This window comes from Diuraphis noxia, unplaced genomic scaffold, assembly GCF_037042655.1.
Source record: "Diuraphis noxia isolate RWA-SAM2 unplaced genomic scaffold, SU_Dnox_SAM2 contig0005, whole genome shotgun sequence".
Lineage (NCBI taxonomy): Eukaryota > Metazoa > Arthropoda > Insecta > Hemiptera > Aphididae > Diuraphis > Diuraphis noxia.
The window spans coordinates 46,491,224-46,516,720 of NW_028301715.1; the positions used below are offsets into that span (position 1 = coordinate 46,491,224).

At 28.8% G+C, this 25,497-nt stretch overlaps 1 protein-coding gene and 1 pseudogene across 1 annotated transcript in view; one reads left to right on the forward strand and one right to left on the reverse strand.

Annotated features, from left to right (window-relative positions):
• LOC149055417 (uncharacterized) overlaps positions 1–25,497 on the reverse strand; it is a 76,220-nt gene that overhangs the window by 19,333 nt on the left and 31,390 nt on the right. The window lies entirely within an intron of this gene.
• LOC149055418 (cuticle protein 8-like) lies at positions 5,065–6,131 on the forward strand (annotated as a pseudogene).

Sequence of the window (25,497 nt, forward strand, 5' to 3'; positions counted from 1 at the left end):
TTTTAAGGAGTAATATTAGGCATTTCATTTAGCATTAATATTAAGCTGTACTACCATTTAAGAAATAAATTAATGTTAGTGTGTGTAATTCGTGAGATTCATTATCGAGTGACCGCTCACTGTTCGGATATAGATATTTTCACGGGTAGAAATTTTAAAAACAGATTTGAATTCTCCTCTAAATTTACTATGCTTTGACAATCGCACTTGTTCATATTCTATATACTATTTAAATATGATTATTTTATTTATTTTATTGTAAGTAAATTTTCGAGTAAAAAAAAGAAAAGAAAAATCAGAAATAATTGTCAAAGCATAGACTATTTGGTGATGAATCCAAATCTATATTCAAAACTAAAACCGGAACATTATATATTGGGCATAGTTATTGAAGTCGTGAGATATATTTTCGGCCAAAAATGGATGATTCTATACAACGTCTTTTAAACATGTCACGCTCCTGACCACTTTAGATATAGTGATACCTCCAGCATTGAATTGATATGAATTAATATTAATTATTAATGACTCACAGTGATTTATTAATATATTTTAATTTTCCGGACAGGGAGCATTGTGGTGATTTGATGGTATTAAACATAATTAAATTAATCAGCGGTTACTGTATATGATTATTATAACTTGATTTTTTGACAATTTTGTTCCATACAAATAATATATTAAAATAATACGGAATGACGGTTTGTGAATCATTATTTTCAACCCTCCAGTGTATAGAGAGACGAGTACAAACCCCTCGGCGCCAGTATAATATACTTACTATCCATCCCTGGGGTTCGGACGTTCTGAAATTCAACACTGAAAGCCGAGAATGCGTGATTTCCGTACAACTAAATTTTGAAATATCATTAAAGTTTAAGTGTTACACACTTAAATGTCAGAGTTATTTCACCAGTTGCTTAAATAAGTAAAGAAGCCTTTCATATAGTTTACGAGGACTAGGTATGTCTAAACATGAGGACATCACATTAAAAACACACCGAGACAACGTTTAATGACTTTAATCTAATTTATTATTTAATTATATGTATTACTGTTTAGTGTGCCACAGTGCCACGGTGGTATGGAAACGTAAAAGCAAATCTTTTAGAGAGGACTCTGCCTGTTAAAACAATATATGACATTATGACCGTTTTTAAAAAATTGGAAGGCAAGGTATCCCATATCTTATAAATCTATCTATCGCTGTCTAAGTATTAAATAACAACCTTTCATACCTCAGGTACTACAGGGCCTCAGATAATCCAGTTTTCTATAATAAATAATAATTGTTGATAATTTCAAGAAAATAGAATAATGTTATGATTATTTAACATTATTTATAATGTAATAATTACAAAGGCATTGTATAATTTTATATTTCAATTTGTCTGGAATTATTTTAATTCAATTAAAATATCGACAAATTATAATAATATTGTACACTTTACTATTATATATTACCACAAGTTGTAACATGTATGATATCGTAATACATAATAACATCTGTATGCACTCGTTGTTCGTAATGATATTTTTAAATTAGTAGTATAATTAATTATCTGATAACATTGACACTAATAAATACTACTTTAAGATGGGTATTTCGTGTATAATTATGATTATTTTTTTAATGAATTGATGTAACTCGATCCATTTCTTAGTTAATCATTTAGGTGAACAATCTAATATAGGTAGTGGGGATTTCTACATTTCTACAGTATAAAATATAAATAGCGAAATCAAAATTCCAAAAATCATCAGTATACTTATTTTTTTGTAAAAACAAATATCGTTTCATACCTATTACACAATCAAAATGGCTACAAAGGTAAGATTATATTATTATGTTATACTTATTAGTCACCTATTTTAAACAAATATATTTAGCATTTTAATTTTGATAATATTTTACGATATAACGTGTATAGGTATATAAATTATAAAAATATTTCATTTATTATTCATTCATTTTGATCATATTTAATAAATAATAATGCAATAAAGTATTACAAATAATAATAATTCTAATAAACAAATACCTCGAATTCGGGTTGTTCCACCTTTTGTAGTTTGAGAGCTAATTTAAATATTTATAAGTCCTAGTAGGGCCGCAAAAACATAAATATTTTATTCATAAAAATATTTTTTATTTTATATGTTAAAATATTTTGAGTAGCTAATATATTTTCATATCATCAGATATACTTATATTGTCTATTAAATAGAAATATTATTAAATCATAAAAAAAAAAATTAAAAAAAAACATAATCAAATTTACAACACGTAAAACCAACACTATTTGTATAAATAAAAGGTATAATAATTCGCCTCTGGCGGGGTAGAAATACTCACGATCAAGTACTTATAATACACGAATAGTCTGCACTTGATTAAAAAGAAATATTGTTCTAGAAAGTTTTCAAAAGCATCCAATTAAAATAAATGATTAATGATGATAATTGACAATATAAGAAAGTTAATTAAAGTTAAAGATATTAGAGATTACAAAACCAATTGAATGTAATAATGTATAGAATATAAAATGTGAAAAAAATAAAATGTATTGTAAAACAATTTATAAAGAAGAAACATGGAAAAATCGCAAAAAACTTCAATTAACAGTCAACCTTCACCACATTCAGTCATTTTTTTTTTTTGTAATTGTTTTTAAGGGAGGGGGTAATGTGACAATTATAATATGTTACATGGTACCTATGTATATGTATATGCACTATACGTCTACCCACTTAACATTATGTATGATCAACGGCTGACCAATACAATAATATTAACGCACACTCATAATAAATAATTGTAAGGCCTATGACCAATTATACACACCACGTATGAAGTAAGTTAGTTCGCTGTGCACTTTATACCTCCTCACTCAATGAATATCGAACTCCGTATAAGGTATTACTGCGATACATAAAGTTGGATACAATATAATTTATACAGCTTGTGAGTATTATTATTTGTAAGTTATCAAAATGCATTATAGGCTTGTAATATTTTCATATTAACATAAACAAATATTGGCCTGCATTAGAAACCATAGTTTTTATTAGCGTGTACCTATTATATAATTATAACAACTATTATAGTACTCAGCGTTATACAAATTTTCACAAAGTGTTATACAATTTATTGGATTTATAAATAATGACTCTCCAAGAATTCGAAGCACCTTCAATGCAGTTCAACGAATCGTCAGCAATTCGCCTCGAAGTTCAACTCATGAACTTGATATTTTTGGTCGGAGTCTTTCTGATGTTGGTCATATACGTAGGATTTTATGCCTTCATATACATGTCGACAGATTCTGTTCGCCGTCCGTACAACGAAAACGGCACTGACCCCTGCGGCCGCCGTCGCTACTTTCAACCGTTCTGCAACCTTAACGCCGATCCTGACGATTTGCAATCGACCGAGTGGTTGGGAGATTGGACTTCTGTTTGCAGCTCGATGTCGGTCTGTTCTGCAGACGATGAGTCTTGATTAACATTTTTTTTATGCACACTTCCAACGCCACTCGTTAAGCTATTATTTTTTAATTTTTTTTTGATACTCAAACGTATAATATATAATATACCAAAAAAAAAAACAGCTTAATATATAATATGTAACATCACCATTAAAATAGCAATATATATCAATATATTATTACAAATCTTCGGGATTGGCGTTAAGATAACAGAATTATTGAAACTAGCAATGGTGACAGAGCAGGTGTCAATGCCGTTTTTGTTGTCCGGACGTCGAACACAATCTGTTGACTCGTAAATGAATGCGTAAAATGCAATGTATACGACCAACACCAGAAAGATTCCGTCATTCCGACCAAGAATACAAAGTTCATAAGTTGAATTTCGAGACAAATAGCCAAATATTCGTTGAGCTGCATCTTGGATTCATCTTGGCCAATGAAACTAAACTTGGATGAATAAAAAAAAAAATACAATTATGTAAGTGATTGAACTTATTCATTATCAATACTTCATTCATAATTTTGTCTTTAGTCAACATCTTTTTACTTTAGGATAATATTCTATTGTTTTTGACAGAATAATCTTTGGGATTCGTCATATATTATTATTATATTGTTTTTGCGATTGTAAGCATTATCGAACAATCCGCATATAGTTAGCTTTTTGTAAATAAATTCAACATTTGAGCCCCCAAAGTAGTAACTAGATTCACTTTCTGATCGAATGAGGTACTGAAGTTGAAAATCGAAGCACTTTTACTGCCCCAAAATGTGATGACAGTCACACAAGTAAAAGAACTAAAAAAAATAAAAACACACGTCATGGTAAAATCAATACATTCCTCACTCCGCTCAGAATCTAAAACGGAAATTTTTAGACACAATCAATTTTCGACAAAATCAATTTTGGTTTTTGATATAACTTAAAACCCAGTAATCATAGATACATGCAATTTTCACCGAATGTTTATATAAATATATTCTACCCACCTTGAAATTTTCAAAAAATTTCGACTTAAATTGAACTATTTATAGGCATGTGTAATTTTCGATCATTATTAGTTTTTTTTAAATTAATATCGATTACAATTTATTTGTTGGGTAGAAAAGCTTGAAAATTTAATACAAGGCTCCTAACATATTTTCACAATATCAGTTGAAATCTATGTGTACCAGCTGCACATTATTAAACTATTCCTCACATTTTTAAATTTACCAATAGGATAGATGACTGTCCCTATTCGCAGTTTTTTTTAGTAGATGTCCATCTAATTTTCTGCCAACTCCTTCAGGGACTGGTGATTAAGTGTGTTAATATTTTAATAATGAGCATATTATTCTCGATTATTCTTAAAAAAAAAAGTTGCTTGCACCTATACGCAAAACCTGTTATATTTTAAGATTCAAATATGATTTTCATTTATTATGAGCATAGTAATTATCGAAGTTAAAAATATATTTTAATCGAATTTTATATTTAAATTATATTATATGATTAATCGTGATTTTTTTTTGTTTTCATTATAGGTGGTGAGATATGGAAACGAAGGTATTGCACCCAAAGGTGCAAAGGTATCGTTGAACATTCCAGTTGATAATGTCTGTTGCTTTGTTCGGGCACTTGGCTTTTGCTTATCCGCCCACCAAGTACAACAGACGCATTACGATCACGCGCCCAAGCCATGTCATTTCGAGTATGGCGTGAATGATCTGCGCACGCATGACATAATAAAGAGCCAGCAAGAGGTGAGCGACGGTCACGGCAACGTCAAACGATCGTATCGTCTCGTTGAACCGCACGCGTGGTCGAGTATACCGCTGACCACGAACACGGTTTCAACGCGGTTGTCAAGAAGATCGACGCACCCCATCGCCTGCACGATGAGTCATCACTTCATCCGTACCAACAAACGTCGTACGACAAGTTTTACTGAAATCTTAAGAAATTCTTACTAAAAGTTTTTAGAAAAAGAGTAAACGCTTGGAAAATGTGCTAACAAACAGTCACGTGGTTGATGCTATACGGATTATATATTTTGTTATGCCCGTCATGTACATTTTTTTTTTTATCGAATAACACATTCTCCATTGTTGTGCTAAGTATAAAACACCATGTTGTATTTTATTCTCTATATACACTGCATGCTAACCTACAATAACCACTAACCGTGCGCAAGAAAACTCCGTTTGCAGGATATCGAATTGATACATAAATTTGGGTAGTTCACTCAAAAGAGTCATCCTGAAAAACTGTGGATCTGTTCGTTAGTTAGATCAGGCATAGACGAGAAAAGTAAGAAAACAAACGTATTGACATGATAATAAATTTAACTAAGAAAGTAATGAGTCGCATATAATATTTAATATTTCTCTTTTACCGACTGTATGAACGAGAAGCAGTTCTGTACTTTCTAATAATAAATAATTAATGATAGTAACAATCATGTACAACACGAGTATAATGAGCCTTATTAATCTATTATCTTTTTATTGTTCTAAAATACATATATATTGCCTACACGTTACGCCGTACAATACAACATTTTTGTCGGTTATTATTATTCAACCTATTACCTGTAAACTTACACACAATGACCACGATTTATTATTTGTATTTACTGTATATTTTATAAATATACCGTTGTTTGTTGTTAGTCTTTTAACCTCATTAGATAATTTTGAAAATCATAAAATTAAACTCATGCCATAAAAATATCAATATAAAAAAATATCAAATTAAAGTTTGGCATTAATTGAAACAGTTTTTTTTTGCCATCCCGAGATGGTTCTTACAAACAATTTACGGGTAACACATCCAAAGCTAGACAGCCTTATTTCCAAATAGTACATATAGTGTGAAGTTAATAAATAATAAATTATTAGCTATTGATTGTATCAATAATAAATTGTATTACCTAATAAAAAAAATTATCATTTTACGAAATAATATATTACTGGGCTAAAAATAAAAAATAAAATTCGTACGGTTTAGTGTTGAACACTACACTTCTTATTATTGTCCAATTCATGTAATCGCGAGTAATGGGGATAAAACTTTAAATTAAAAAAGCGTTACTATTAGTGAATTTATTAGTTTTAAATATAAGCAAAACAAATAATTTTTTTTTATTGTTTGTATAGTAAAAGTTATAAAAAACTTAATAAATTACTCGTAAACGTTTGAGTATGGAAAATATTTGTAATTATTAATTAATCCGGTCAAGAAATAATATAGAAAAGCTACACGTGGAAACATATTAATATCTTCAAACGTAATCATATTTTGTATCGATTTAAAATTATTGAAAACAAGAGAGGGATTAAAAAATATTTCATTTTCTCGGGAACTCGGGTTCTATCCTGCAAAATATCATACGCGTACAAATTATTCGACATCCGTATTATTAACTTATATATATATACTACTGATAATATATATTATAAATTTATATATTCACATCGAACATGATAGCTTTTCTCAAAGGATCGGATTTATACAACAAAATTTAAACGTATTGCAAAAAAAAAAAAAAAAATTGTAAAATTAACTTAAATAGTAACCATATGTAGTTAGCATCATATAAACATTGTAATACCCTTAACATTGTATCTTAACAAAAACTAATAACCTTTGTTGTTGATGTTTTTTTAGTCAGTCCAATAAAAAAAAAAAAAAATTATATATTACTTTTTTCTATTGACAAAATGATTATTACAGTATTCCAGTATTTCGATCGTTATTGATCCGTACCTACTATTAAATATCATTATATTTGAAATGAAATCGTTCGTATATTGTTCCATCAATGGGTTCTTTGTATTAAATAAAATACTCGCGAGACGTGTACCTAGCGAGTAGATCTCGATGACTGAACAATTCTGCAAGTTTCCGGCGAATGATTCTGAACGATAAAATATGATGATAATATGACAGTGTACGATACCACGCAGGCGTTAATAATATTAATAACAGTGTGGAGTGCGCAAGTATTTTTTATTGCATTTATTGTTTGTCAAAATGATTCGCTAGGTACCTATCTAAGTATACGAATATCGGGTTTTATCTAAAGCCGATCAAGACGTGTGTGTGTACTAAAAAAATGTGTATTCGTTTGGTCAAATAAAAGTTCCGAGTCAAAAAATATAAAATATAATATTCGATTAATATACTATTAGATTCGTTATTTAACTATATGTTATGTACAATTAAACTTTTACTACTTCGTTAAACTTACAATTTTTATAAACAAAAAATAATTGTCGAAGTCAAGAATCCTTTACTATAGTTTATACTACGATTTAATATATTATATGCATATAACGTGTTGAGTGCATTTAATGAAGAAAAATTATATTGTGCATAAAGGTTATTTCAAGATTATGTTTAAGTGAAAATTCTACATATCGATGGAGTGTAGTTGAACATTCAAACAAAGTTTTCAACTCTTTCAAATCGTAATTAAAATTTATTGTAAATAATATCACGTGAAAACACGAGACCTTCCATCAACCGTCTCACTCACTCACATTTAAAGATGTAATAAAACCCACCCCTTATTCATTTATGTTGTGGGATAGTCGATAGAGTAAAACATATTCTAGCTAAATGTATAGAATGTAATACGACTAGTAGAGAAAACAATTACAAAATATATTATCCGATCACTTTGGCTAAAATACTCAACACTGAACCTTTAACCTAAACAACATCATCCAGTTTCTATCAGAAACTCATTTTATAAATACATTTTATTTAATGAATATTTATGTGTACATAGGTTTGATTTTCATTATTTTTTATCAGCATTGACTTAGTCAGAAAAATATTCGACGGACAATTTTTCTCTCACTCTCTGCGCAGTTAGGATCGTAAAATAATAATAACCAAACGCGTATCGCATTGCGCGTTTCGACTTTTCGAGTGCGAAGATTTTGTGTGCACGTTACAGAACGATAAATATAAGTAGGACGGTACTTACCAATTTAATAATAATAATAATAATATTAATGAAAAAATATTCAATGAAATGTGCAGTATGTGGCCCGCAGTATGGGCACTGGGCAGTTATCTCACACGATTTTGCAACGTCTCATTACAGCATAATATATCAGTACGAAACATTGGGGCAAAAATGCAAGTACAATTATTATAATAATAATTTATTAAATGCGTATCGCGTAATAATAACTAACTTCTGCTGCAGCTGCAATCGAATCGAATTCCGACTGGTCGATAAATAATATGTTACGCACACTATCACAATCGCATCGGCGTTAGGTTTGGTTTTTAAGGTGGCTTCGAAGGGTGCCCGAAAAAAATAATAAACAAAAAAAACTTCTGTGAGGCTTGCACAAAAACATGTTTTACAGGAAAAGCTCTCACTACTCTTAGAGTGATCCGTTTACGAAAATAATTAACTTAATCTCTAAACAATGTTATATATATTTTAATATATTATCTCAACTCATGTCGCCATCAGAGTTATTCTATCGAACGCAGCTTATTCGTTTTCTTTTTATCGCTTTTTTCTTCTTCTTTTCCCCTCTATCCCAGACAAATATTTAATATTATATAACGCCACTGTTTCGTCGTGAAATCAATATATAAAGTCAATATTTATTGTAGACGTTCAAACTTCTTGCAGTCGATTGGTTTTGTGAGGTATTTGTAATTTATAACTTTTTTTTAGTATAAATCTCACCATCTTTATAACATCATATTGTGAAGCATAATATGCATATAATATAGGTTACCGTCGTAATAAAATCTTGTGTTTCAATTTTCAGTCGAAAAACGGCAGTGAACAGTTTTAAGTGAGGTTGTAAGTCGGTTACGGCGGTATACTCACGAATAGTCAAACTGTTTGGCCCAAACATGTAGTTCAACCGAATACCCCATCTATGTTAATGATGAACCGATATTTCCAACATCCTATCCGAATTCTTCGATCAGAGTAACAACGATTCATCAAAACAATTCGTATGAATATAATATAAAACCTGCTCAAAGTTAATAATTTTAAAGACTCCGCTGTATAAATAATTGTGAGTAATGGTTCTTGTGGTATTGTAATGATTATGTTTTTAATATTTTAAAATCCAATGGCCACGGTTGAACAGTTGTCGACGTTTATCTCATTAAAACGATTAAATAATATTATTTACTTATGATAATGCTTGGCACAATATTGTTGTCTTGTTATCATAACACTATAACAGCATATCAACGTTAGGGACACATTTCTCATGAGGTCGGTTCAAAACACAAATGTAATAAATAATAATAATAATAATAATAGTAATGGATCATTGTATTATAATAATAAGTTATTCGATTAACGTTAGGTCGTTGGTCAAGTGAAAACTAAAAAATATTACGACCGTGTGATGGTCGTAGCACCCGCACCTGCGGTTCATGTTATAATATAATATATAATATATTTGTATGGTACAATGTCTCCCGAAAACTGGTTTGCGCAGAGCAGATTTATTTCTTAATTATCCTGAGAAGTTTTATACTACACGCACACGAAAATAATATTATTATTATTATTATTATTTCACCGTCCGCAGCCAGTTTTACGTATAATCCGCCTACGTAAACAACAAAATACCTTCGAGTGCGATACAAAATAAATAATATGTAACTTTATAAGAAATACTACGGGTAGGCCTTATTGCGGAGATTGTATAATATTCTGTGAACATAGTATAATAACATTGTTATTAGTGATATGGATTTGATAAAGGTGAAAAAAAATGTTCAGAAGTTGACATTTGATTTGCATTTTATTTACAAGTATAGTGTTAAGAAATTATTACCTAAAATATATTACTAACAATTTTTTTTCAAGCTGTTTTCTCAATTTTAATTTATTTTATGAATCGGAAAGTGTTGTTGACGGTTGACTCGTATTGGCCGTATTATTATATTAATGTCATCGTGGCTATAGAACGTTTTTTATCGAACAAAGTTTGACGACAAAGGAAAAAGTGTGTCATAATATTGTCGACGAAAATCAATGACATTACACTCATCGGCTATGATCAAAGAAAACAATATACTTACTAACAATATTATTTTGAAAAAAACAATATTGTTATTTTATTGTGTTGCATTAACCTCAAACGAATAGTAGCCTGGCATCTAGCGGTTTGTATTATAAACGTTGCTCGACGTATACGAGATCTTTCTCTTGACTTCAGAAGCGCTTTCCAGTCGAACAGAATGATATTGTTACATTTCGGGAAAAAGATTACTGTTTATTATAATATTTTCATCGTGATATTGTTCGATGGTGACGTTAAACTCTGAAAAATAGTCGAGGATAGGTCATCGCTATGAATTAACACACCCATAAGGACTGTACTGAAATTATAATATTTGATAGAAGATACATATGTGATGGATTTGCGTGTCGAACGATTTACGTTCATTTTCTCGTCGTTTTTTGAAGACTTTAAGATCGACGATATCCGTCGCAATGTGTTTCACCGGTTGCTCGCTACATCTGATGAAACGAAGTCGTTCGAAACGGAATATTATTTGCGACAAGATACGCGCCGCATACATTAAGTTTAGGCAATTCATTTGTCTGCACCGAGATGTCACTATATTACAACGCCGTGTTTGTAACATTAAAAAGCGTCATAATTTTTTTTTTTTTTAGCAATAATATTTCAGTAAAATCGGTGTAATAAGTAAAACGAGGTAAATCAATTAAATAGTTTTCAAAATTGTGATCAGTAACTATTATTATTTATCATATTATAAACATCTACAGTCCAACAATATTATATTATGTACAGCGAACGTAAAACACTGCATTAATATTGAAATATAATATTTCCAATCGGTATGACGTTCCAAATATTTAAAAAAAATAAATAAAGATATAATTAGTTGAAACATACGAACCAATATAACAAAATACCTACCTACTTGAGCGTTTTTACATATTTTGAAATACTTGGCCGAAGAACAATATAATTTGTCCATGTGCAGCTTTTCTGTGATAATATGACTTTATCAGTTTATATATTACAAGTAGGGATTTCCTGCCTTTAAATCTTTACTATAATTAGTATTGTATAATTTTAATTATAATTATTTATTAGATAACCTTGATTAATAAAAAATAATTGTTTCTGGGCATTCTTCTAAAAACGTATAATGTACCTACGACGTCGGACTTCGTCTTATCAGCCCGCTCGGTCAATGGCACACATTTATATGTATAAAAAAAATACTAATTTTTTCTACTAATATTATAATTTGTGACAAATAGCAACCATTTATAAACAAAAAAATGTTAATTTCCACAGCGAATCTCAAAATCCGTATTAAAGATTAAAATGCAAATTTTTTTAAATTCTTTCTCAGGAACATTCTACGTCATAAAACAAAATTATTGACTACATTTTATATACTCATAGCTTGAACAGATAAGTATAGGCGATGATAAATCTGTCAGTGAGGATAAGAATTTTTTTTGCATATAGGTTTTACTATTATAAGTTAAGTTAACAATAATAAAAAGTTAATATAATAATATATATTATATATCGTACTAACATTGAGCGTTGAAAGTTAAAAATTAATTTTCAATCGCATGAGTCGTACAAAACATTGCGTAAAATTTCTCAAATTTCATGCTACTTTGGTCCATAGCACAATAATAAATTCAATTAGGTGCGACATAATATTATTAATTGGCATAACAATACAACATACATGTCTTCACCCCGTTAAAATGTCAGTGAGGTATTAAAGTCTGCACTACACTATTGGTTATAACCTACTTATTCATCATCGTATATAAGGTATAGTGTCTAGACGTACCACTATTGTCCTTGTCACAAATCGTATATTATAGGTACTGTTTAAGGATGTTTTTACTGCTGCAAACTAACTGAGCTCATTTCATTGTTGACTGCTATAATTAGCAAATCGAAATATTGTTATTGACATTTTAAACGATAGCGCCGCCAACACTGAATTTATATTTAATATATCTTGAAAGTACTTTCCATCTGAATAATAAAAAAAAAAAAATTAAAAAATGAAGTAACTTGCGTCCTGCATGAAAGGTTATACTCAACGAGAAAGAAGGGTTGGAGGGTAACAATATATACATATACAAATGAGTTCAATACATAATAATAGGCATTTTGCTATTTAATATAACGGGGTTTTTTTTTCAATTTAAATGACTTTGCTGCATTATTACATTTTTGTAATTGCACACAAAAGGACATAATATTGAAAACGGAGATTAACCTCATTTTTTTTTTTACGGCGCTTCGTCGTCCTGGTCGTGGTACACAATTATATAGCCGACCGTGGACGCACACTTTTATAGTTAATAAAACATAGAAAACCATTTCACCGCAACGATTCGAAACAAAGCTTCTTCTCCACCTTGGGTCTAAGGGTATAAATTAGTTTTCTTCGATTCGGTTTCATCAAGCCCAGAGATCGTCGTAATATAATACTGCTATTTGGACCCACCGCCCGAGGTCCGTAAAAGTCACTTTTCGGTTGTTGTGCGGGTTTTATTCCATAACTACAACGTAATAATATTATGTACAATAAAATATTATACTGTCGCTGCTAATATACTAATTGAATCCCACCCGCGTCCAACGGATTACCAAACCAAATTAAACAATTTTTGTTTTATTTAAATATTTTATTATTATTTTTGTCTTTTATCGTTCATATAATACGTCAACCATAACACACTCTAGTAGTGCTGCGTAGAATAAATCACGATTATTATTCTACATATTTCTACGAAATATCTCGTTAGGTTTTTTACCTCACGGTTTATTTAGTAATAATAACATTACGTTCGTTTGAACTCAAATTTAGCAATCTCGTTCAAATCTAATATACACTCGAAAATTATTTCAGACCTCGGTAAAACGTAAGCATGCATTATATTAGAATAATATGTAAATTTAATAACGAAATGATATACCGAATTATTATAGGTGCTTATGTTAATATTTTACATGTTCTTTAAACTTCCGATCGAACGAACACATAATAATAATATTACATCCAAGACAAAGCATAATTTCCTATGGTCCATGTTTTATTTTTTGTCTTATAACATAATGAAAGATTTCAAGAATAACAAAAAAGTCAATTTATATTTGTGGTAAAATAACTAAAAAAAAATATTATAATAATGTAAAAAACAAATATAACAGTTAAGTCGAGCAATTTCAAAGGAAACTCTAACCTCCCGTGTGTAATAATATATTATGCATGAACTGATAAAACTTTGTGGTCATGTTTTTTGAACTTTGAACAAACCAAAAACTTTTAGCTTGGCTTTTACATATTTCGATTATATTGGTCAAGGCATTTATTGGTTTTGTCTCTTTTCAAGCTTTTTATTTTTATACATTTTTTTATACTTCACAACCTTACTTTACTTGGCAAACCCAAAGTTTGACTTTCAATAATTTATTTTCTGCTCCACACACACACACACACACACACCCCTTTATATAAATAGTGTATTACGGGACTCACATCATCCCGGAGTGAATCCGTAGTATTCTTATACCACAGAAAAGTTAAATGGATACCCTGTTAACTTGGTAGTTTAGCGCAATCCAATTGATTGGATTGATTTTGCGACGAATCTGTATGTACTGCTTACTAAGGGAGAAACTATGTTTTGGGGTACTGACCATGGTATAAATTAAGGTTTGTTTTGCTTCTGCCGTGATAGCGAAATCCTAAGAGACATATCAAACAATCTGCAGTGCTGTTTGCATTGCGACGGTCGATTGATTGTTTGTTCGTTTAATTAAATCATCTACTTCCGCGGCCGTATTCTGGCAATATAATTTGGCTGCAATCGATATATACTTATGGACGCGTTGACAAAATAAAAACGTACAAAATAAGATATTACTGAGTGATAACATTAAAATTACAAATTGAACGTTATATCAAATTATAAATAGAACATATAATAAATAAATGAATAAATATAATAACCATGTACAGTATTACAAAAATATGATGGGCCAAGTAAAGATCAACAGACAGTTTTCCATTTAATACTATATCGTTACAATTATTATGCTTTGTCCGTATAAATGCACATTTTGTAATCAATAAAACAATAATACTTAAAACAAAAATGCGTTGGCGGCCAACTCATCTATATTATGACGCTAAACATAATATTGTTGATGTTGCGTATAACAGTTTAATAAAACAGTCGTTGACTTTGTATTGTTAATGCAGTAAACATTTTTTAAGCTAATATAATTTGCATAATATTTGAATTGAATATATGACGTGGACATCATCATATTATAATATTTTAATCAAACGTATGGGTGACAAAATAAATACCGGTGTAATATTACACCGGTGGACTTACCACACGTATAATAATGGATAGGCAATAAAGACTACGTGCGACTGCGTCAGTTACTTGTCGAAATTTATTCAGGGAAATCGTAGAGACGAGTTTTTCATCGAAGATTAAAACGAAAATAAAAGAAACTACAAGACTGACCAAAACGACCGATGGTCACTCCGGTTCTGTATTGGTATACATTTAGATACCGATTTATCGGTCTATCGGTGTTTTCTTTACCAGGAGCAAAAAATGTGTAAAATTTTGTCAAACCACAACTCAGCAACACTGAATCGGAACTGTTCAAGATATAATATATCTGTAACGGACCTTTAAATTCTAAAAGGTATGGCGGTGATTTTAATTCATTGTATTATTTTGGTGCAGTGTAGTACGTGGAACTATTTATCTCGCTTCCAAAACAAGTGACTTCTGTATAATAATTACTTTGTGTTATGTAAACTTATCTTATAGTGTTGCATGTTTGCTTTCTGTACAGGTTTTCGTTTAAATTTCAACGAGTAAGACGGCGCGTCGTATAGGCAAAATATGTGCTTTTCCATTTAGAAGACTGTCCGTTTTTAGAGTATTTAAAAATTATTATTGTCATCACACATTGGTAATTTTTTTTTTGACGCACCTGAGCCGAATGTTTAGTTTTCAATGACGTTTCAAGCGTTGGAAATCTTCATACAAATTATAATATTATGTGGTATAATTTAAATTTAAATAACAAAAATAATTAACTTTAATTTTTTAAGTTCCCACAATATCACTCGTTTATTATTGTAAGACTAATAAAACCATTGCAAAATAAAAAAATATTTAAAAAAATTACTAAAATCGTTAATTGAAAACGACACAGGAAAAAAACATCCATAAACATAATATATAAACATATCTAGTTACACAGAAACTATTTTTTTTTTTTTAAATCGATAGAAGAATAAATAGAGAATAAATTAAAAAAAATAAAAAAAAATAAAAGTTTTCCATAATTTAATTTAATTTACAATATTATTGTTAGAATATCCGCCGTTTACGAATGTATTTTAATATCATCGGAGATGGCAAAATATACGAACTACGATCGTAAATCAATATTGCGGTCGACCGCGCTTTGGACACAGGCCTTATTGTGAATAAAAACCTGCATCGAGTGTCGTATGTGGTGCTGCACGACGAGCATCGCTTTATAGAACACATGAAAATAATAATAATAATAATATCATAAACACATATGGAGATATGGTGTTATTCTTAGGAGATGTTAACGTTTCCAATAATGTCAAGGCAACCCGTAAATATTATTATATCACCGCCGCCGGAACCAAACAGACGAAACGCATTACGTCGGCCGTTTGTTTTCGTTTTATTACCATATAGATATGTAATAATATTATTGTTGTTGTTGTTGTCGGTGTTGTGGTTGTATTTTATATACGTAAACCAGAAGAGGATAGCTCGATATGTATTATTATTATTGCGGCCGTATGGTCATAACGGAAGCGCTCGTGCACCCCCTCGAACGTAAAAGTTTTTGCTACACTATAAAATTACCGAGCAATATCGTAGAAAATACGATACTGGCAATTTATCATTACTTTTGATATATTATGTATATAGTACAGCTGCGGCTTTATACTTCCGGTGATTTGATCCGTTTGAAGAACGAAATCCTTTGTAAATATAGGATCTTGGAACTTATAGGAAATTGTAAAATTTTTTTAATATTTCGCAATAGCTATCAATTTCCTTATTAAAATACATATTGATCAAACAATTAGTGTAGCTGCATAAAATTATTCAAAGGTTCAAAAACTTTGTTATTTGAAAACATAATAGAGTACATATTTTATAAACAAAATTTATAAATTATAGTGAAAAAATAAAATACAATTAAGAGAATATTATAATAACTGTATGAATAAAAAAAAAATTATCGTTTAAAGTAAGATTTTTAAGTAATGATAGAATGTTGATTAATATACTCGTACAGAGCTTAAAAATACAAATCAAATATAATATATAAAAATAACTCAGGTGGGTCGATTGTATATTAATTAATGAATTTAAATTACATATTTAGTCTAAAAATAAGATAAACTATTGGTAAAAAAACCAATAACTTTTGATTTTTTTTTTAATAGTTCTTTTGACCAACTGAAACTGTATATATTACACCAATGTGAGTCAATTGATCGAACGGTGAGTAAAAAATACTGAATGGTTTTTTTTATTACTCAATTTATATATATATAAAAAAAATGTGATATTAATAAACGTTTAATTCAAGGATAAACAATGTAGCACCGAATAATAGCTCGTGTACTATAAGAAACTCTATCTATCTTAGTATCCGTAAAAAAAACAATATGTATAATCTATGTGTATAGGTAGGTAACGCGGCTTCCCTCACTATCTTTTTCCACGCGCATATATTTCATAATTAATCCGACCTTTTCAACTCATTAGCCAAAAAGCTTTATTATAGAGCATCAACATCGGCCAAACTGGCTTTGAGTACCTATAGCTACAACCTCGTCTTTTTTTCGCATAATAATATTATAATAATTATAATAATCCGACTTTGAGTTTCAGCTCCGTTTAAAAAGCTCGTATTTTGATTTGACTATTTTGCAGACAGCTGAAAAAAAAGTTGAAAGATATTGTGATCATTTATTTTAAATCACTAATTATTTCCGAGTAATATGTACGAGGTAAATGCACTTAAGTGACTACACTCATTATTTCGACACGTATATTGATTTTTTTACTTAATTTTCTTAATAATTATAAAATAATAATAATAATAATAATAAATTAGTATGAATAATTATAATTATTATTTATATAAATATAAAATTAATATCGTTGCAAAAAGATTCCGAACAAATTGTAATCATTTTTAAAGTTTTACTTTTATAAGTGGTTACATTTAAAATTTTATATTTTTCAAGCAGACGTCTAGTGTGCTTTATAAATTTAAAATATTACGAGATTGAATGTTTATAATATACATAAATGTAATATGTATCGAAATTATCTAAAAATATAACATTAAGCCAAATAATATAAAACTAATAAAGATATTTCGTTACATAAAAAAGAAAAACATGAAAAACGATAGGCTGAAATTTTTGTTTCATAATAGCGTAATATAACTTACTGTTTTGTTTTTTTAAAAGCAAAACAAAATAATCTGTTCGAAAATCAATAAAGAAGTAATGTAAAGAAACAATTATTGCAAACATTAATCAAATACGTCTTGATATATAGTTAATATCTAGAAACATAAAATTAAAAATTAAAATACCTCTGGATAATAATTTACTCAATTTATTAATAATACAGTAATACCTCCTTTAACGGACACCTCTCAATAGCGGATACCTCCAAATAGCGGACGACGTTTAAGCGACCTAACCGGTATTTAGAGGTTTTACTGTAATCAAAAATATTACCACTCAAATATTATTATTATTCAATCACAATTTCATATTGTAAGTGAACTTAAAACTATCTAACTATTACTTTAAAAAAAAAATCAATTTTAAGTTTTAACATTCTAATTCTTACTGGTAATATCAACATTTTACATTTTTATAATTGAATCATATCAATATGTGAACAGTCAATTTTTTTCTAAATATATTAACAATTTGAAATTTAGTAAAAAATTTAAAAAAAAAAAAACATTTAACGTCATTGATGTGTAGAACTTTCGTTATTCATTCCGCAAAACTAATTTTGTATTAAAATCCAAGATGAAAACTTTGAACTGCTAATCTGGCATATTTTCTCGAAACACTCAGAAAATAATGAAATATTAACATCATAATCCTTTTAATGGAATACTAAAAGTTAGTAATTAATTAAAATTAAAAAAGCTCTGAGAGAAATCATAAAAGCATAAAAAAAAAAATATCTCTGTGTGATTTAAATAATTTTTAATGCGAAAACAAACTATAATAAATTGTATATCCAGCTGCATATTAAATGGTTTTAAAAAAATTTGTTAAATATAGTGGGCAACAGTACTAGCTTAAGTCAGTAATTTTCTATTTATATTACAATTTTTATTTACCTATCTGTCTTATTTAACTATTTTTTGTTTATGATTATTATTCAGCTTGTTTTGTTTTTTAATAATTATAGTTTTCGGAGTTCACCAGTACAATATTAAAATGCTTGAATTATCATCAATATGACAGCAATGGAAATTAATTAAATATCAGCAATGAGAGTACATTATTCCCGGCGGACCTTAGAACGTTCATTATCAAAGGCCATTCTCTTTTTGCCTTAAGGGTCAGATGATTTTTGGTCATGACGTTCAAAAGGGACAAAGGAAACTATTAGTTTCAACTACTAATTAGTGAATTGTATTAAATTCAAAAAGATTTATCGTCTTGTCATGAAGGTTATTCTTGCGGAATATATCGTATTGTTTATTATTATGATTTCAAAATATTTTCCAACGTTCTTTTTATTTTTCATTCAATAAATATGAATCTCATTATATTCTAAAAAAATGTTTGTTATTTTATCATTTTATAAATATTTTATTTTTGGTTATCTGGTCCCGTCACTGCCGCCTAAGCACCAAAAAAAAACAAAAAAACAACAATAACTGACAATTTTAATTATTTTTTTATTTTAAAACTTCTAAAAATGTAGTTATACTTATATTATATTATTACTGTAGCACCGCACACTGTTTATTGTTTGCACAAATATAATATTCATTTGGCGTGTTATGTTTGAAAGCTACTGTTAAGCACCAAAGTTTATCAAACTCTCCGTATGGTAAGTTACGATAAGTACTCTCGGCCAATTTACTGATACCAAATATTTTGTTTATATGATTCTCACACCACCGATTCCGCGTATCAATGTGAGATGTTAATAATAATATTAAAATAAATTTTGCTCGGTTATCAAAAGATAATTCGTCAAGTTGCTGTGCGAAATTCATGTGAATTATATTTATTCGTTTCATGGTACGTTATGATAATAAATTATTGTATTTTGTGTACAGTCGTGACTATTGAACTATAATGCGATTTATTCACCCGTCCGATACTGTTTCCATTGGATGGAACGATTTTCGTAAACAAATTCGTAAAAAACTACATAAAAATGTGTGTATATATTATTCTAAAACAAAAAGCATATATTTAAACATATCGGATTTATTCGGGTATATTATTCGTAGAAGCAATTCATCGGTATTCCACATTTTCCATTTCCGTTGTTTACACACACACACACACTTTCCCAATATATGCATTATTGCCATAAAACAAATGTTACAGAACAACACGACGGTTTAATGTAATATATATACTGCCGTCACTACACTATAGCTTTTTAGCGAAAATTAACGAGACACCGCAAAATATATTATTATTCCTACACCGACGATTAATAATTATGACCAACCTTATATCTGATCAAGCTTATTTTTGTCATAAGAATATAAATAATAAGTACTGTGCATGTGCATATTTCATAATATACGCGAGGTACGTTTTAATTAACAGGACGTTATCAACTTTACGTAATTCGTAGCGAGAAGTGAAGTGTTGCGATATATCATTAGACTTTATATCAATTGTTTCAAATAATATCATTAAGCGAGTTGTTTTTTTATATATTATATTTATAAATACATAAAATGTGAACGAACATGTTTGGAGTTATATCGTAAATTAGGCAAACACTTCCCTTGCACTAAGTCACTTCAAGAGTTTAAGCACCTTATTATGTCCTGCGAGTAAAATTCTAAAAAACTTCAAAGTATATCAAGAAGTTGTATAGGCGTGCAGCTCTATAATATTTTCACATCATTGTTGACATCGGCAAACTAATCGTTTTCGTCTTTGATGGATAATATCTTATAATCTCTACGACTGGCATCATTCCTGTCGGACTAGTTTGTTGTGCCAATGCTATGAACTGCAATATTTTGACAACTTGAATGACTTTGATTTTGGATTTGCTGGAAAAATCCCACATTTATATGTCATAAGTCAAAATTGGCTTGATTGTAACTACAAACACTAGCCATTTGTTAGCCATTACAAATATTTTATTCGATTTTCAGTTTTTCATCATTTGTGTTACCTTTGATTATACATGAAATATGAAAATAGACAACACACTAAATTATTATTATTTAACTTATACCCTTTTAATTTTAGAAAAGGTTTCCAGAAGATTAAAAAAACTGGAATTCAGCACAGCAATTAAAATAGATTTTATAATTATTTCGTGTACTTATATTACTATACAAATTAAATAATTAAATAATTTGATGCTGGTGTATAATTCTAAATCAAAAATAACAAAAACACTAAGATATATTATATTTTTTATAAGATTAAACAAGCTCGAAACGAGGATAACATACCGATTTGTTCGAGTTAATATTTAAAATAAATTTGTTGATTTTAAATCAAATCATAAGTACTTAATAAACAGATGTAGAATACAATTTTAATACACCGTGTCCTCGTGAACTCGTGGGTATAACGTATTTGACAAGGACCTTTTTCCCGGTTCAATTTTCGCAAAACTCAGTTACAAACGGCACCAGGATAATATTGTTTTTGACTTTTAATTCCGAATCCCGAATCCGAATGGTTAGGTCTGGCCCATTGCCTTCTGTTCCCTGGGGCATTTCGTTGATGTAGAACGTGTATAAATAAATTATATATATATATATACACGAGAAATTGGGTGTGTGTGTGTGTATATACTTAGAGTGTCGCCTTCTAAAAACTATAGATGTGGACTTCATTTTCTTGGAGAAGGCCCCAAGTTCAATTCAATTATTCTGTGACCCTTTACAAATCCTTTTGAATTATGTATTAATTTGTTTAAGAGGCAACCCGTTATTGGGGATAAGACCACGGTACTGGAAGTTACACCGAGTAGAACGTATATCAACTATATATATATCAATGTGTGTATGTGTGTGTGTGTAAGAAAGAGAGAGAGAGAGAGAGAGAGAGAGAGTGTGTGTGTTTATATATCTATGTATAAAATATAAATATACATTTTCTACTGATTTGTTCTGCGTCTAACGTTACCGGAAGAAGCTTTTTTCTTTTTCGCCACTAAACACTTATGTCTGTAAACATGATTTCCCAAGTCGAATTTACATTTTGATTAAAATTTACTGTTCGAATCTAATTTCTCTATCCACCAGTTCTAGACATACTATACTGATGATACGTCTGTTTCAACTGTTAATTTAAACTGGGAAAAAGTTACAAAAATGTTAATCAGACGTAGCGCATAAAATAACGAAAAAAAATATAATGGAGAGCTTTTTGAAACAAATATATAAATACCACAGTTTAAATTATAACCAAGTGCTATACCTATACTATTAATGTTTAAACAGCGAGTTTTAATTATACTATAGTCTCGTTGTTTGCTACGATCGTTTAATTATTCAAACACAAAATCAAAAGAAAACTATTTTAATATATATTATGGTAAATTATTCGTTACCACCGTCTATAATGATTCAAACTAAAATTTTAACAATTCGGTAAGTTATATCATACACTTATATAGTCGTCAAAATTAACATAACAATAATAATTACAAGATAGCTAATTTAAGTTTAAGAACAAACATTTTAATGTAGCTTAAAGTTTTTAATTGAAATACCGAATTACGAAACAACAATTAAAGAATTAGTCAAGTATAATTTAATTTTTCACTGATGTATCGAGTTCAAAAGGAACCAAAGTCGTTTGATAGCCTAGTTCAAGTTAAATTCAAATAAAAAAAATTTTTAAAACTGTTTCTAATATTTAATATTTTTAAAAATATTTAAACGCATAAATTAATTACAACAGAGTTGAAAAAATGTTAGATAAATACGTATAATATTAGTTTTTAGCCTAATTGTATGCCATATAAATTCATTGATTGTGTAATTTTATACATTGTATATTATTTATATGGAATTATTAAACATGTCGTATTTACTCTTTCAGTCTCTATGTCATTTGCTTTGAATATGTATAAAATATTTGACGATTCACAAATGTCATGTGGTGAGTCAGTATTGAAATATTAGTTGTAATGAATATTAATTTAAAAATTAATGTTTGATAGCAAATGTTCGTCCTTTGGTAACAATACCAATATTTAAGTTCAACTCTATGATATAAACTATAAAGAGATCTGTGAAATACAAATAGTTATTGAATTATTCTTAAATGCGCATGCAATTTTCATACTAAAGACAAAAAAAAATACAAAATAACCGTTATTATTGATAGGTGTACTAACTTTGATAGAACCTAATATACATTTTTCATAAAATATTTGAACACAGTTTAAGTTATAAAATATTTTTTACAATAAATTATTATCTATAAGTTTGATGACTCTGTATGTCAGTAAAATAAATTATACCATTGTACCTACTATTGTTTAAAATATATGATACCTGTTAAATATTAGTCACGTTCATTTTAATATTCTTTCTAGTGAGACATATTATATCAAGTAGGTAGTTAAATAGGTATTATGTCGTAAGATATTATTTATTTAAAAGCTCAAACTTACACCATAATCAACTATATAATACTATTGTTTAATTCATATAACAGATAAATACTTTTAACATTGGAAAAAAGGTTTATCTATTAGGTTGATTAAGATTTAAGATATCGTTGCATTTGCGATGTGAAAAGCGTGCAATTACTTACATACATTTATCATTTTATCGTACTATATCACAAATGATGAATTTAAAAAAAATTCGTATGACTTACTTAATACAACGATGCCCGAGATAGAGAATTATATTCTATCTTTCAGCACAATACACATGTATATTAAAAAAATTATGTTTGCTGAATATTACATTTGGTAGATTTTGACACGGCGCTTTAGTTATGTAAAACTAACTACATTTACGTTCGTAATACTACATATGCAGCTGCGTTTGAAATTACCAGGCTTGTTATGTTATATTATGATATGGTCTTTTAATGTTTAATATTAATACGTATGATCAAACATGCGAGACACAATAATATGTTTTTCACTAACACAAGGTTAGTTTTTTAATTGTTGTATCGGCCAAAAAACTGTCATTGGCTGATGGTTAAAGTTATACGGAATGAATAAGGGTCGTATCGTAATAATATTATATAAGATGATATTTTATATTTATAAATAAAAAGTGTCATACAATTTTAATAGGAGTTCAATAATATGGTATTTAAAATAAATTTACTATATTAATAATTTACAATCACATTGTTTTGGTTATGTAAAAAAAATTAAAAAAATATGATTGACTAAAAAAACCACAAGACAGAAAAATTGATTTATAATGCTCGTGATGAAAATTAATTTCATTTATCTTTATTTTTACAAATAATTATAAAATATATTTTTAAATAATTATAACTAGATTTTGTAATATTTATAAACTTATTCGGTTGGCCGTAGAGGTTTTTTCACATACACTGATGATGGGATTAATATCAACTTAATTTATCAATGAATCAAACTAATTCGTAATAGCGATCGGGTTGTTTATAAATAAATTTAAACAACGTGGATTATATTATGATAACTTCAAGCTTTTCAAAATCAACGCAATCGAGTATAAAATAATATTATATGGTTGCTCTGTGTTATACTTATGGCAAACGTGGACAGTGTGGATATGCGCGAGCTTAATAAAATATGACGGTTAGCTCGTGGAATAGATAAAGGTCGTATTAAATATGCAAAATTATCAAAATTTGAATAATTCTCTCAAAGCAACTAATGCACGAAATCCAAAACTTTAACCGGACGGTCTGATTGTATGTTTTATGGAACCGTATAGCCTTTGGCCGTTTTGCGTTGGCGAGCTTAATTCCAAATTGGTATTCAAAAACCAAAATTGTCTATCCTATGCTTATCCTATGGTCAAATATTATATTATTATGTTTATGAATACGACTGAAAGGGTTTCTGGATTATGCAGAACACTACTACATTATACGTATATCAGTAATATCTATTTAATCTATGTCTCGGTCTATTCCTAGACCAGTGTTTTTAGATTTATCCTGTAATTGGTAATTGTAATATTATAATAATTCGTATAATATTACGTTATATTATTATTAATGTCACATTGACCTTCTTTAAATTATAATTTAATGATCGATATCAACAACAGCTAAAGTGTCACTAATGGGTGGCTTCTTTAATAATCACGTCTTTCTCGCCTGTTATGTTACTTTTCTCGCATATGCTTATTGTGCTAAATTATACAGATTGCATATTACATGATAATAAATAAAAAATTATGTAACAGTTACACGCCATAATACTCGTTTTAAAGAAAAATTTAAACACATTATTATTGTAAAAAAGATATTATTTCTTAAAATATTATTCTTCGTCCAAATATTCAATTGACAGTATTTATCAAGTGTACTACCTAATTATGTATGTAATTTTTTTTTTACAATTTCGACGTTATGTGTATTTTATTTTAACCGTAGAGTGCAGCTATACTAAATTTTAATACTTTATGAACTACCAATATATTGATTGCAGAACGGTCAGTTGCACAATAT